General features: G+C 38.7%; 1 protein-coding gene across 1 annotated transcript in view; it reads right to left on the reverse strand.

Moving 5' to 3' along the window:
- MAN1A2 (mannosidase alpha class 1A member 2) overlaps positions 1 to 15,507 on the reverse strand; it is a 133,408-nt gene that overhangs the window by 104,610 nt on the left and 13,291 nt on the right. The gene's annotated exons all lie outside the window — the stretch shown is intronic.

Genomic DNA, 15,507 nt, shown 5'->3' on the forward strand with positions numbered 1-15,507 from the left:
GGTTATTCTAACAACAGACAAAAATGGCCTGTTCCAGTCCTAAAATATTTCAAGGCATCAGAAAGACACACATCAGACTCTCAATATAGCACCACCTTTACAAGCTTCTTTAAAAAACAGAGTTGCTCAATGACTAATGTAAGCCAAAAAAAGTTGTAGGCATTTTAAAACAAGCATTAGGTAAAAAAATGCATTGTTACACAGAGTACTTTATTAGCTCTTACATTTTTCCAAAGTGCTATTAGGTTTGCATTTAAAATAAATTATAGCAGCATTATTACCTTCAATATATCAGTACTAAGAATACAAAGCAACATTTTAATAGATGCACTGATGGAAACACTTTCAAACTGAAGTTCTTCAGCCACTTTTCTCAATATGATTCACACCACATCCATATTTCTTCCAAACAATAAAAAAACTAAGGATTGAGCTCCTCAATTTGACTGTGAAATCCAAGATCATTAATAACTGTCTAAAGGTATCAGTGCCTCTCTCCCTTAACTGAGAAGCAAAGAAAAAACTTCCAAAGCAGCAAAACAAACACTATTCTAAAAAGAGAGAACAAATAATACCATTTAGGATAACTTTTAGTTCTACTGTGGCCCACTTATATGAGAAAAAAACTTCCTTGTATTCCTGCAAAAGCTACTCACACTCTGTCGTGGCAGCAATATCATGCTCAAATAGCAATAACAAAAAACAGAAAACATTTCTACCACTTGGAAGATCTGAAGCTCTGGAAAGCTTTTCCAAGGCTAGCAGAGGGCTCTGCATAAAATGCAACTGGAGAGAATGAGAATGAGGTCGCCAGAACAAGACATCACTCCCACAGTCATGTTCTCCCCAAGAGACAGTAAAGGAGCCAGAGGTGCTTGACAAAGAATGAGAAATCTGAAATGTTACTGAACGGTTAAGAGTCAAAATATTTCAGTGTGGGAATAATGTATTTTGCAGGTACATTTCCCATATTCAAAATTCAGTATCTTTAGGCAAGTGACAGTATTTACTCTCTAAGTTCACAAATATTTTGCTGATAGGTATTGAAATTCTTTTTGCAAAGGATCAATCATCATTGAAATAACGGCACTTTTATGACAGAAAAGGTAACAGTGTATCTCAGACCTTAATAAAAAGCTGGTCAAGGTATCTTTACATTAACCTAATTGCTTATTGATAAATAGAAATATGTTTGGTAAAACACATGGTTAACTTGGAAGTGCCTAAATACAATCCTCTGTGTGAAAAAGAATTATGAAGTTTGAGTAGTTACAGTGAGTCTGATTCACTGAAATGAGTCACTGCCGATGTGCTTTGTGAACCTTAACTTTGCACCACCAATATCAAGTGCCAGGAAGATTTTGCTTTTACCTTTTTTTAAGTTTTCCGTTCCAGGTGCCACATGTAATAATCATAATACAAGCTCCATCACTCTGCAAACTTCATCTGTTTCTAGATTCAAAGTGCATGAAACAGCCATAAATTGGAAAACAAGTTTTGAACTCGCATCTGTCTACACTGCAGGAACCACTGTATAAACATACAAAAGCTGTTCATTTCTAGAGCACAATAATCCAATTAGAGCCATTAAGAAAGTTTGAATGGCACAGTCTGATTTCCTTCAGTCACTCAGAAGAAAATAAACAGACTCAATAGAGATGAAAAATCCCAATGCTAACTTTATGATCAGCTCAAAGCCTTTCTTCCAGGAAGTGACATTTTGAGATAAACAAACAGTAAGATGAAGAAAAAGGTCAACAGGTATTTGAGGGAGTTTACAGGAGATAGCACAAGAGCTTCTTCTGCAGATACATATTCTCTGTGCAATTACCAATGATGGACAGCATGAGCTACATGACACCTCATATTCTACATGCCAGCTGAAGACATTTTTAAATGCATTCAAGTATAAGACTCTGATAGAAGAAAAATCACACCCCTAAATAACAATACCACATGTTTCATCTGAGCTCTTAAGCAGCAAGAATTCAGTGAAAATAGAGAATAAAGTTCAGAGAATGAGAAGACTGATTATGTGTGAGCAGCTGACACCCCCTCAAGTCACCAAGCTTCCTGGCCAGCAGAGGAAGGCGTAAGCAACAATTTAATACATGCAGAGACCACTATATTAAAATACTCAGAGACCTCAGAAGGATCAATCTAAAAATATAAGATTGGAGAGAATCCCAGCATAAACACGTATACCAAAACCTGTCAAACTGTTTCCGTATCCCACCCCCGCTTCCAAGCAACATAAGTAAACTCTTAAAATTTAAAGTATTTTGAGTAAATCTTCAAAACCTTATCTAAGAGAAAGCTACTTACTTCTAGGCATCCCTAAAGCTTATTCAAGAGTCTCAAGAGATGTTCAAGTACCATGAAACTACAGCAGTAGCTACTTTAAAACAACCAATGTTATTAAAATAACCTGTGATTAGACTGTTTTTGCCAAGAAGAACCATAAATAGATTTAATAATTAGAATCTGAAACTAGAAACAGGTGCAAGTTCTTTAAACAATCACTGCCATGAGCTATTGCAGCTGCCTATGCAGGAACACTGTATGCTCTCAAAGTGTCCACAAGCTGCCTAAATATCATTCAGAGAAGACCACAAATTATAACGCTTGACACCCAAATCACCAACTGGAACTTAATGTGCTTTAATTATGCACACAGTAGCGAGTCTTCTGAACAGCTCCCAAGCCTCACTTGTCAAGACAATGACTTTTAACAAAAGTCTTCCCTATCTGCTGTGACACAACAGGCTCTTTAGAAAGCAAACTGAAAAAAACCCTCTAAAAATTTGTTCAAATTTCTTTGTGAGATTCAAGATTTAAAAGAGAGAAATAAAAATTAGAACGGAGTCAAGAAAAGCAAGCAGGCCACCAGCAACTGTTCTTGCCACGAAAAAGTAGGCCACTGGCTTACTATACAGAAAGGACACACAGTTTATTATCATTTGGATTTTCAGCAGATGGATAGACAACTGTTAGAGGACACAAATATTTGCGTAAGCTTATCATTCAGAAATAACCTCCTGTGTGGAAATTGTGAACTTTTACCCTTTGGTCACGTCTGATCTTCAACCAGAGGCTACTTTCAGAGACAGTGAAAGAAAAAAAGCAGGCACTAATTAAAACAAAAAAGTTTGAGAGTCAGCCCCTAAGAAGCATTTCACACACTAACTGCAAGACTTCATTCCAGTCCTTCAGCATACACTGTTTTATACTATCCCCATGTATCACAATCTCATTACCTTCCCTCAGTATATGGTGAATATACATTCATGGCATACATGAGGCATGGAGATACACATCCTGCCCCTCACATGATTGGAGTCTGAAAGAGGAAGAACTGGAAGAACAGAGCAGTTGTGCTGCGTTTTGTTCTTGCTGGATTACCCTTACTGTATGGATGGTTGTATTACTGTCAAGCACACACAGAAAAAGAGGCCTGATTATTTTTCTCTAATATTTGGTTTTCATCATGATCATCCTGCAGAAGTGACCACTTTCTCCCACTTTGCTGGGCTGCTCTGAGACATCAGAGGTAGGCTCATGAAGGAGTACCAGAGCTGTATGTGTCTGTGACAGATGAAGAGGGAAGCTCCACCATTAACACAGAGGCTGTTACTCAGCAAGAGTTTTCTCTTTCAAGGCAAGTCAAGGTTGTATCTTTTAGACTGATTTTTTTTTCTTCAGGTAATGAACTGAGTCAGAGATCACTGGTTAGAAAGGAATATTTTTATTGGAAAAAAAATGAATTCTACAGGCATGGAGGTAACTTTGGTACATCAAAAATACTGTCAAAGTATTGGTTATAAAGATTTTCAAAAGTGACTTTAAGAAGAATCTTATTCATGTTTTCAACCAAATGTTTTGTCCCCAAAACACTGTTTCTAAATATATTTTCACCTTGCAGATGGACACAGTCTAAAACTCTAGCACACAGAGTAAAGAGATAAGTTAGTAGGAAAAAGAAAAGGTTTTGTTATTTAAAAAAAAAACTACTAAGTCAAACTGTCCTTTGTCAATGTTCTAAACTACTTTAAGAACATTATGCTCTTTTAGTTATCTGCAAGCATCCTACCTGCTCACTGTTTTACTTAAAACAGCAATACCTACATGTGCCATATACACACTCTATACAGTTACTTGTGCATCTATGTGGTGGCCTGGGAATGAAATGCTGAAATGCAGAATATTCCCCATTTCAACCTTTCTTCCCCAAGGGAGTTAATAACACTTCATTATGACATCAGAAGAGAACATATCTAATACACTTTGAAAAACTATTGTTGAACAACTTTTCCATATACAGAAAACCTGTGGAAAGGAATCCTGATCAATGGTAAGTTGAATCTGAGTCAGCAGTGCCCTGGCAGCCAGGAGGGCCAACATTGTATCAGGCACAGCATCACCAGCAGGGCAAGGGAGGGGATTGTCCCACTCTGCTCTGCACCAGGGCAGCCTCACCTGGAGCGCTGGGGGCAGTTTAGGGTGCTACAAGAAAGACATTGAGTTATTAGAGAGTGTCCAAAGGAGAGCCATCCTCTGATGGTGAACAGTCTGGAGGGGAAGCCTTGTGAGGAGCAGCCGAGATCACTTGGTCTGTTCAGCCTGGAGAGGAGGAAACTGAGGAGAGAGCTCATTGCAGGCTGCAACTTGCTCAGAAGGGGAAGAGGAGGGGCAGGCACTGATCTCTTCTCTGTGGTGAGCAGTGAAAGGACCTAAAGAAATGGCCCGAAGCTGTGTCAGGGAAGAATTGGGTTGGACATTAGAAAAGGTTCTTCACCCAGAGGGTGGAACAGTTCCCCAGAGAAGTGGTCACAGAACCAAGCCTGACAGAGTTCAAGGAGCATTCAGAAAACGCTCCCGGGTACATGGTGTCTCCTGAGATTGTCCCCTCAGTACCAGGAGTGAACTCTAAGATCCTTCTGGGTCCTTTCCAACTCAAGATACTCTCAGATTCTGTGATTTACTGCCCAGAAAATTACCCCAAAAAATAGATGCCTTGAGTGGTTTCTTTTAGACAAAGATGACAGTAAAAACTCTTCCTTGCAAGTGGTTAATTTGCATGTGACATGAGCACTGTCCCTCAAACAGAAGGAAAATGAGACAGAATCCTAATTCAACTCCTATCCCTTTCCATCTAGTTTTAGCTTTTCTTCCTCTTGCTGTAACACTTCCTCTTAACCTCCTTCATCTTCCTACCTTCCTTTACTATTATTTGCACCAACTTAGGCTTCATTAGCTTCCTTCCTTGGTCTTCAAAAAGGGCAGGGCCACCCCTCTGGATGCCAGTCCTCCTCACTGTAATCATTCAACTTACTTGGACAATGCTAGGCAGAAGAGAGAATTCACTGACACAGCCGCTCTCCTTGAATCCTAAATACTCCCACAAAGTCGACACAGACCTTCTCCAAATAAAATTTCCTTCCATCCTTCTGCAAGAAATGATGCTCCTAATTGATCTTGTTCGTAGCCCAAATCTCAGACCAAGAATCTGAGCTTTTAGCCACCCTCATCACTGCCCTCAAGACTTCTCATCTCCATGACGGAAGCTCACAGATCCTGTTTCAGATCTGATCTTGTGTTTAAACCAAAATCTTAGCCCCTGACATTTTTTTGTAGATAGCTGGGTGTCACCTTCAAGGCAAATAAACTAACTTAACTTTTAATCTTCCTTCCTTATCTTTTGTTTAGCAGTGGAAACTTTGCCATTGTCCAGATTGCCAGTGTCTGGGCATTCTTCCCATTTTCTAGAACCTGACTACATCTAATTTATCTGCTTAGTTGCCAAGTATTCTAAATTCAGTCTTTCTTAACCCATATCATTAGAAGCCCTCAGAATTTGATTGTGCTCCTTTCACCCAGCAATTCCACCAGGAAGACAAGCCACTTAACTACTGACATCCTTAGATTGCCTTTCTGTATTTTTTTCCCCTGCAACTTTAATTCATTATATGCATTTTTTTAGAAACACCCAAAAAATATGTCTATTTCCAGAAATCCAGTATGTTAAACTCACAGATTTCTATGCTAGTCATTAGAGGCCTTCTGCTTGTTAGTACTTTACTATCTCTACCTAATTGTTTTCCTTTGTCCTCTAATTTAGGTATGGGCCTTGGAAACAGCTCTAGAATGAGGACAAGCAAAATCCTGGGGGAAATATATTTAGAGAGAATTTCAAAAACAGAGATTGAATGGGCACACAGAACTTGCAGAAGGGAGTGCAGAGTTGAAGCACATCCCTTACGCATGAAGTCCTCTACAAAATGAAACAACACTGAATATTCCTTGGTATCTTGTATAGTATCTTGGAGCACAGCCAGGACCTTCATGAATCTTCTTATGCTAATAAGTTATTAATTAAGAATGTTAACATAAAAGACAACTCATAGGGTTTCTTTACAACCATAATAAAAAGAACAAAACATACCTTCCAGTTAAGACCAAAATAGTACAGCTAACACTATCAAATTTGGAACATGTATAGCCTTTGAAGGAAGAAGGAAAAAAAGATATGCAGGTAAGGGATCATCCTTTGGGAATTATTTGCTTCCTATGTTATGAATATTTACACAAACAGAATTGGTAAAACTTATTTTGAGAATCTGTCAAGTGGCGTGACCATTAGTAAAGGCATTTGTTCCTCACCTCTGTCTACAGCAGCCATGTAATCTGAAAAAAACAACTTAAAAAAGGACAAGGGTGCCAAGCTTAGGAAGCACTGCTGGTACAGTCAGCTCAAGTTTTACTAGGGAAGAAAAGTAGTTGTTTTGTACAAACACTCCTACATTTGCACTTACATGAGCAGCCAGGCATTTGTCAACGCTAAGAAGGGTCACCAGAGACTGTAAACATTTAAAGCTTACATGAAACTTCTTTGTTTTGCAGTTAGAGTATCAGCTGAAACAGATTTTCAGAAGAATCAGATCAACTATTTCAGGAAGAAAAATAATACTTTTTAAGACCACAACAGCAATTAATGGAACATTCACTAGTGGAGAGCAAACAAAATTACACATTTTCTACTAGATATAGGCAAACTCATTTAGTTTTTACTGTCTTAATGTCATTTGGGTACAAAACCACTTCATTAGAAAAAGCAGGAGTTGCACAAAGTTCAACAATATGGAGTTTTCAATCACTACAGCCCTATCAAACATCTCTTTTGTATCTCTTCTGCTCCTCCACTGTAAAGTAGAATACAACCACTTTTGCCTCAATGCACTAACACAATCAAAAATAGGCATTATTTCAGTTTTTTTGATGATTAAAGGAACTTGAGTTAACACCTGCAACTAATTGCTTCTGTGCAGAATATTAAGCATCTGCAGAACAAGGTCTTAAATCTGGTCCAAGCACTTACAATGCTAACATAGAGGGGGAAAAACATATTTTAGTAATCAATCTTATGCCTATAAAAGGACTCTGAAAATTCTACTAAAAGTTCAGGAAATTTAGGATCTCTTCCTGTTTCCTCAAGAAAACTGAATGAGAAGAGTGGTGGTACCTTGCCCTGAGTAAAACTGTTTTAAATAGCTTCCTGTATCCTAGCACCATACTGACTGAAGCATCAGATCTTCATTTCCAACTAGCACTCAAATGAGACAGACTTTAGTTTTTAAAAACAATAAAGATGAAAGAACTTTATAAGAAATGGGAGAGAAAAATACATGTAGACTAGGGAAGTAATAACCAGAAAAAGAAATCAATACTGAACAAGAGAATTGGGTAGGATAAAAGGTAAGAATTCTCCATTTGGAAATGTTAGGTTTATTTTGACATGGGTTTCAATCCATCAAAAACCAGTAGGATTAGTTTAATTCAGGATTAATTTCAGAAGCCCATTACAACTAACAATGTCAAACCTCAGTATTTTCCACGACAAATCACTCTAAGTCACTGGAAACATTGCTGTTACACAAATTTAATTATGTATGTAGCAATGTATTTACACTCTACTCACTATAGTCAAGTCTAAGCATGGACCACCGCCTTGCATACCGCATTATTTATCAACACAAAGACCAGTTTGATGAAGGTAGAATAACACATAGCTGGTCCTGTGGCACTGAGGAAGTAATGAACTGAGTTCTCAAGCAAGACCAATGCATCATCTCTGCTTCCTACTAAAGAAGGAATTTTTATAAATAGGCACATTTACATATAGGACAAGGCAGTCCCACTGATGCTGATGGCACAGATCAGATACTGAAGCATATGCTCAAGCAGAACTAAAAGGAAACAGAGAACTCCCACATACAGCATTAAGCTCTTAAATATTATTTCTAGTCTACTACTATTAACCAAAACTGAATTTCCAATAGGAAGAAAACCCAAATATTTAAACCCATCCATACAAGACATAAAGGAAAATAAGAGTGGTACATTCTATGAGTTGGCATATATCACAAAAACTGCTGCAGAGTCTGAAGCTTTGCTGCATTTTCCATATCACTCAAAGCTCATCCTTTGCAGAGGTCACCACGTTACAATCTTCACAAGCATTACCTATTTTTCTTTATTCTATACAAAACTGAGTACTTGTAAACTCAAGTTTTTCACTATAATAAACAAAGTTGCTTCGACAGAAGTTTTTTCAGTGAAAAAGTTGCTAACTTAGCTATCCAACATTAAACAGAACCCTAAAATTAGCTAGACTTAGCTAATTTCAGATTAAAAACAATAGATTAAAACACCTAAACCCCAAGAATATCACTGGTTTCTGCTACATCTTAATTTTCACCCTTTCAAGCACATGCAGACCCACAAGTTGCATGTGCAACTGCTATTCTACATATTTTAATATTCTTGGGAGTGACAAGTTTTTTTGAATTTTCAGAAACATAATTCCTAAATCTTTTTTACCTAAGAAAAATGAATCATGGGTTCCATTTTGTACACCACCAGCAACTGTTTTAGTGCATACTCTACAGAAGCTTGAATTACATGTTCAGCACTACAGTACTGACTTACTACTCCTTCACCTTCTGTACCACCCACATTGCCCAAGAATTGTGCCAAGACAGGATGCTGGGTTCAAAACCTCAAATTTGTACGGGAATTTTGGGAGGATATGGGGACAAACACAAGAACAAAGTGACAACAAAGGAACTGCAATCATACATGTGTGTTATACACAGTATCTTGTCCTCCCTCCTTTTCTGATCTTCCTTGACCCCAGAATTATAAATCTCTCCTTTTACACACGATACTACCAGAGGAAAAGAAACAGTTTCTGAAGTCAGGCCAAAAAATGTTCAGGAGTAATGGAAAGGACCCAAATAATAGTCTTCAGAAACTGACGTTGTGAATAGGAGCTTTAGCCAGTTGAAAAAATTTAGTTTCTGCACATGCACATGTTAAAGCAAAGGAATTTTTAGCACATCTATTGATGTGCACATACCTTTGTTCAGATTGTTCAGCCCAATAAGAGAACAATATTTGTCTGCCTCATAAGCTATGAAGAGTTCTCCAACATTTCACCTGATATACAGAAACAGCAATATAGAAGAATCTTCAAGCAAAAGAGAAGCAGGATTTTGCCTGTTACCTTCATAAAGTTAGAGCTTGAAAACTTTCATTCAGCAGGTATCAAAAGCTTGCTGAAATCACTGTGTAAGATTATCAGAGTGAAAGCTGCATTACTTCCTTGCAATGAGAAGTGCTTAATACAAATGCTCTAAATACTTAATAGAACAGGACAGCCTCATTCTCCACATGTGGTAGGACAGATGCTTCTGTGACATTCTACAAAGACATTATAAGCTTGTTCTAAAATGAAGGAACAAGAGAGGACATACTTGAAAAGAATTTGTCCAAAAACACCCACACTAAATGTATGATTCCAGGATGAAGAGTAGAAAGAAGAAAACTCCTGGTCTACTGATGTTTTGTATAAAAGATCAAGCAAATCACAACACAGACTAAGAAAGCTTTTCAAGCAACACAGTTAACAAGCCAACACCCCTATCAGACCTCCTTTATTTTATTAAGAACAGGGTTTGAAAACTTTATTTAGTTTCAAATAACAGCCAGGAAAAGTTAAGACAGCAACTGTGAGCAGCAATATCTTACTGACTTCTAGAAGCATCAAGTAAGCAGCCTTAAGAACAGAACCTGAGACAACAGAAAATAGGCTGACAAAAGACATTTGCCATATAGAATTGCAGTAAGGGATAAGGGTGTGTTTTTAAAGAAAATTAAGAAGCAGCAATCACTGAAAATTATGACAATCATTTAAATATTATTGTGTTTCAAAACAGAAATCCTAGAGCTTTTTGTCACTAAGAGAATCTACCATTTGAGCTAGTAGCAGGAGGCTGTCATCCTCTATCTACGTAAACAACAGAGGAAGAGAAAATACCTTGACAGGGTTTCACACATCTCAGCTCACAGCAAAAAATAAAAGAGACTCCATTACACATTATATTTAAGCTGATTAATACCTAGCAACTGACAAGTGAAATGTCCCAACAGCAATACAGCAAGGATCTGCTGGAAACTGAGGACTATTGGATAAAAACATGGTGAGATAAATGATAGCTGGACAACTGAAACAGCACCTAAAGCACAGAACACCAGCGCATGCACAAGCCTTGGCAGGTTGAGCTTTGGGAAGCTCTTCTCTGACAAACTGAGAGGGGATCTACCTGCAGACCCCATTTCCAGCTGCAGAATAACACTGCCACCACTTCACACCTGAGATTGTGAAGCTACCCTGTGTGGTAAGAAGATATCTCTGGGTAAGTTAGAGTTGCACTTCATCAGCATGGGTCCCCTCTGCTGACCTCCAGCCAGATAAAGCCCAGAACACAGCTTCCCTGGCATTGTCACAGCCAGTCACCTATGGCTACAAAACTAGCACTTCTGTAGGAACAAGAAATGGCATATAAGGATGCTCGGATGTCCATACCTGCTGCTGATTTAGTAGGTTAAAGACTGATTGTGTGTGACTGCAGCATTACTAGAATGATCAAGTATAACAGCTGAAATATTGGTTTATGGATAAAGGATGTTATAACCCTATATTCCTTGTACTGGTCACTATCTCTGTACAAATAATTCTTTTCTCTTTTAGTGGTCCTGTAAAAGCAAGCTCCCTTACTCCTTATGCTGGCACTCAGGAGACTGGGCAACAAGCCATGCAGCCAGTGGTGAGCTGAGCCAGCTGAAAAATTATGGATCATTTCAGGCCAAATCAGGTCTCCTAACTGGCCGACTGCCCAAACACTGATGTTGAGGCTAGAATATTGTCAAGATTAAATGTCTGGGGACACAGCAGAACAGGAAATGAGCTTCAAAGTGTTTAGACCTGCATGTTCAGGGGTGTTAAACTAAAGCCCAAGGTACAAGTAGCGTGTTTTCTGCACACAAATTCACATGGCCATTAACCACTACTATCCATGGCCATTCTCTACTATCACTTCTATCTATTCCATCACTCAACCACATGGTTTCCTCTACTCTACCCCATTGACACTGCTTCTTCCATCAGCAAGAGTCACTTCCTACCATCTTAAATTCTATTTCTGCCTTCCTAACTATCAACATCCACCAAATGTCTCCTCTTCTCAAGGCCTCTGATTAGCCTCTGGTATCTCACACAGCCAATGCCTGCCTCTTCTTACACCTGAGACAACAATAATCTTTTTCTACTTAGGGAAAAAGGAAAAGAAACCAAAAAGCAATATTTCAGAGTTATCCTACACTCGTCTATTTTGCTCCAAGAGCAGTTTCCATCTCCAGCTTTCAAAGAAATAAACTGCTGCTCCTCACTACCACCAAGGTCCTCTGCAAGCCCTGGCTCAATCTCACCCCTCCCCCTCCAGGTTCCCATTCCAATCAGGTACTTCCTTCCCTTTTCCCACCCCCTATACTTAGAAAATGAGAACTATATTAACTGAAGGAATACCCTCTTCCTGATGTCTGTGTTCAAAAGGGGCATCACAATTAAATAAGATAGCTCCCTCCTTTTACACTCTGAGTCTCCTTGGTAGCCTGATCTCCAGGAGTAAGCACCAAAACTCTCACCAACAGAAGAAAAACAGCTGGAGAAAGTTAGCAATTTAAAGCAACAGCCATGATACTATTATGGTCTTAGTCTGAAAGTTCTTAATTGTTCAAATACTAAATAGACAGCAAAAATAAATATAAATAGCAAATATAAATAGACAGCAAAAAAAGACAAAGTGAAAATGGCTGTTACAAAGTAAAAGTAGCAAGTGGCATATAATGCAGACTCAGAGATGGCAAACTTTCAGGTAAGCAGATGGTACCAGGCTTCTCTGCATGGGAAACCCTCTGGCAGGTCCTACAGAGCTCTAAGGAAGTGACTACCCTCACACAGATGTTCTGTCAACTCAAGCTACCACATTTCCATAATGCTATTTTAATCACCCAGCCAAAGCTGCCTTGCACATCCCAGAAGCAACACTGCTTTAAATATCTGATTGGAAGTTCACACATATTGCTCAGATTTCTCTTCCTCCTGTACCAATAATTGTTACTGTATGTCTATATGGTAAATTGACACCTGTCTACCAATGTGTTTAAAATCAGAATAGCACCCAACATGCATGGTGCCACAAGCCCTGCACTGAAATGTTGTATGGCAGAGCTTGCAGAGAAAGAGGAGGGGGAGTATCCTGGGATCTCCCATAGGAAAGGGAGACAAGCTCTTTGCTATGGGGAACCAACACTCCTAGGAGTGGGCAGCTCTGTCCAAACACAGGCCCAGAACAATTTCTCCTGACTGTTCCTCTTGCCCCCAGGACACCACTATGCACAACCCTCCTGGCTCACACGGAATCAGTGCTACTCAATTTGCCTTGCTGTGGCGCAGCAGCAGGACTGGATTTGTCTGAAAGACACAGAGCTTTGAGTGCAAGATTGGCAGGATCACTCCCTTCCTTCTACATGGCAGCAGTTTAAAACCTAGCCCTGCTCTGCAGAAACTGGATGAATTACAGGGCAACAACAGTAACTAAACAAACAAAAAAAATTAGTTCGAACTCAGTCTCTGAATATCAATAGTTTCCAGAAGGTATTATGTGACATGTCGTGAGAAAAGCTCTGACAGGACAGGAGCTGCAGGCAATGTTCTGCTGTTAAACACAGTTGTCCTTGTTTCAGGGTGGAAATACATACACACACACACAGACACATATAGTACATACACTGTGATTCAAAACGTTTTCATATAAAATGGCACAGGCTGCAGTGCGGACATATTTAAGAGTAATGCTGCATTAACTAAAACAGAAATGTAAATTCTCACATTCAGCACTGCTGGGACTAGTCAGAAAGAAAGAACACCAAAGCTTTATGCCTCTCCACTTAGCAAATCAGCCAAAACAGTAACTAAAGATAGAGCAACAAAATACCTGGAAATCATGACGTACGGTCTAATCTCTGCTGTTTCCACAGAGCAAAACTCTATCTCATTACTCCCAAAGTTCTTTAATCTTGTCAGTAAAGCAGAGGATAAGAGACAACTATATGACAAATTATTTAGCTTTCCAGGTGCTTTTAATAAGTTTCCACATGACAATAATCCCTACTGCTAATAATATACGCAATTTTGATTCAGGAGACAGATAACTGGATGTTGGCTTTTTTCCTTTTCAAAAAGGCCAGAAAAGCAACACTAGGTTAGCAACTCTCATCCAAAAAACCTAGCAATGCAAGGCTCAAACTACTCTGTGCATCTATAAATATGGAAAAGCAGCTATTTGCATGTCAGATGACAACACAGTCCTTGTCACAGAATGACAGAAAGGTCGAGAGGGAAAGATGTCTCTGGAGGTCATCTGATCCAGTGCTCAAGCAGGGTCACCTAGAGGTGTTTGCCGAGGATCACATCCAGATAGCTTCCAAATATCTTCAAGAATATAGATATCATTGCCACAAATTATGCAGGAGTTTGCTCATTTGCTCCATTCCATGAGCAAACTGCACAAAATATGAATGATAAGCTTCACTCCACAAAAGATACCTTCCCAATTGAAATATATTCCCAAATGACTAAACACTGTTGACAGCCATCTCAGCTAGCAAAATCCAGGCTGCAGTCTAAGGAATCACTGACCCATAAACAAGGTAAGGATGGTACAAAGCATCATGAGAGTAAACACCACCGAATGCAAAAAGTACAGGAGAAGAAACAATGATATGTAAATAATTTCACCAAAGATGACTTGCCATTCTTTGGGAATTGCTGAGCAAATCCTTGTCCACATATATCTGCAATCAAAATATTGTCAGGACACAAGAAGGGAAACAAAATATAGCAAATGAGTAATGTTTCAGCAGTATGTACATTTAGAACTACCACATGTGGTTTCCACAAGCCTATCATAATATTAACAGATTAAGCTAATGCAATGAAATGCTGATTTAAAGCTATCAGTGCTATTTCCACTATCAGTGAAATACTTTTAATACTAACATGTTTTACAAGCTATACACAGGCTTTAGATGTATGCAGCAGTAGATGAGCTGGACACAAACTACTCTTGACCAAAACAGAAAACACAAAGAAGTACCACAGCCCAAAACATGAATCTAGAACAATGGGAGAGCTGGGGGTATAAAATGTCTCCGCGATTTGATCTTTGAATTGTGTTCAACAACAGAATCTCAGGTTTTTCAGAGAGCTTTAGAAACAGTACATAGTACACAGTATTTTCTTCCCCTGTTCATTTGCAGAATAAAATAACATATGCATCCAGAATGTAAAGTCTAACTTCTTCCTCTACCACCACCACATACAACTTCCTGAACTCCCAACAACAAAGTGTGGTTCATGGATAGCTGTAGTTACATGTTTGATTCCTTCAAGATTAAATTAAAATCTGTTCCATTACTTAAAATTATTATGGCAACGTTCTTACCTCATTCATGAAAAGGAGTTCATTTCACTAACAAATACATCCACGCTATAACTGCACATAATTAAGAAAGAGATTACTCAAGCAGGATAACACTGTCAATTTGACTAATGCAAGTTTTGGAAATGGAAAAAGACCCACAACCCTTTCTTTCACTTCACTGGCTGTAGGCAACAGTCATGTTTATTTTGAGTTCAGATCTAATAGTTTCAAATACACTTGTCCAGAGTAAACAAGCACGCAGTCCCAAGATCACCAAACCAAGAATTGTACTCTTTTACCACCCAAAAATCCAATGTGAGCTTGGGCTGAGCTCCTCCAAAAATAAAGTGGTACCTTATAAGAGGATTCTCTCATCACTGTAAGCCACAAAAGCTAAGAAAGAGAGTGTAACTGATGAGACACTAACTTAATTCAAGAGAAGAATATTGACTAAAAGAGGCATAAAAAATGAGAAAAAAGTGGATCTGGAACATGTTGACTCAGCAAGATCAAGAATCAATCCACTTCAAGATCAAAGGAGGCTGGTATTTTCCTACCTTATACCTTCCAGGCCAGCAGGGACTCCTTGAGCTGGTAAGCACATTAATCCACATTAAATTGCCTA

This window comes from Melospiza melodia, chromosome 2, assembly GCF_035770615.1.
Source record: "Melospiza melodia melodia isolate bMelMel2 chromosome 2, bMelMel2.pri, whole genome shotgun sequence".
Classification (NCBI taxonomy): Eukaryota; Metazoa; Chordata; class Aves; order Passeriformes; family Passerellidae; genus Melospiza; species Melospiza melodia.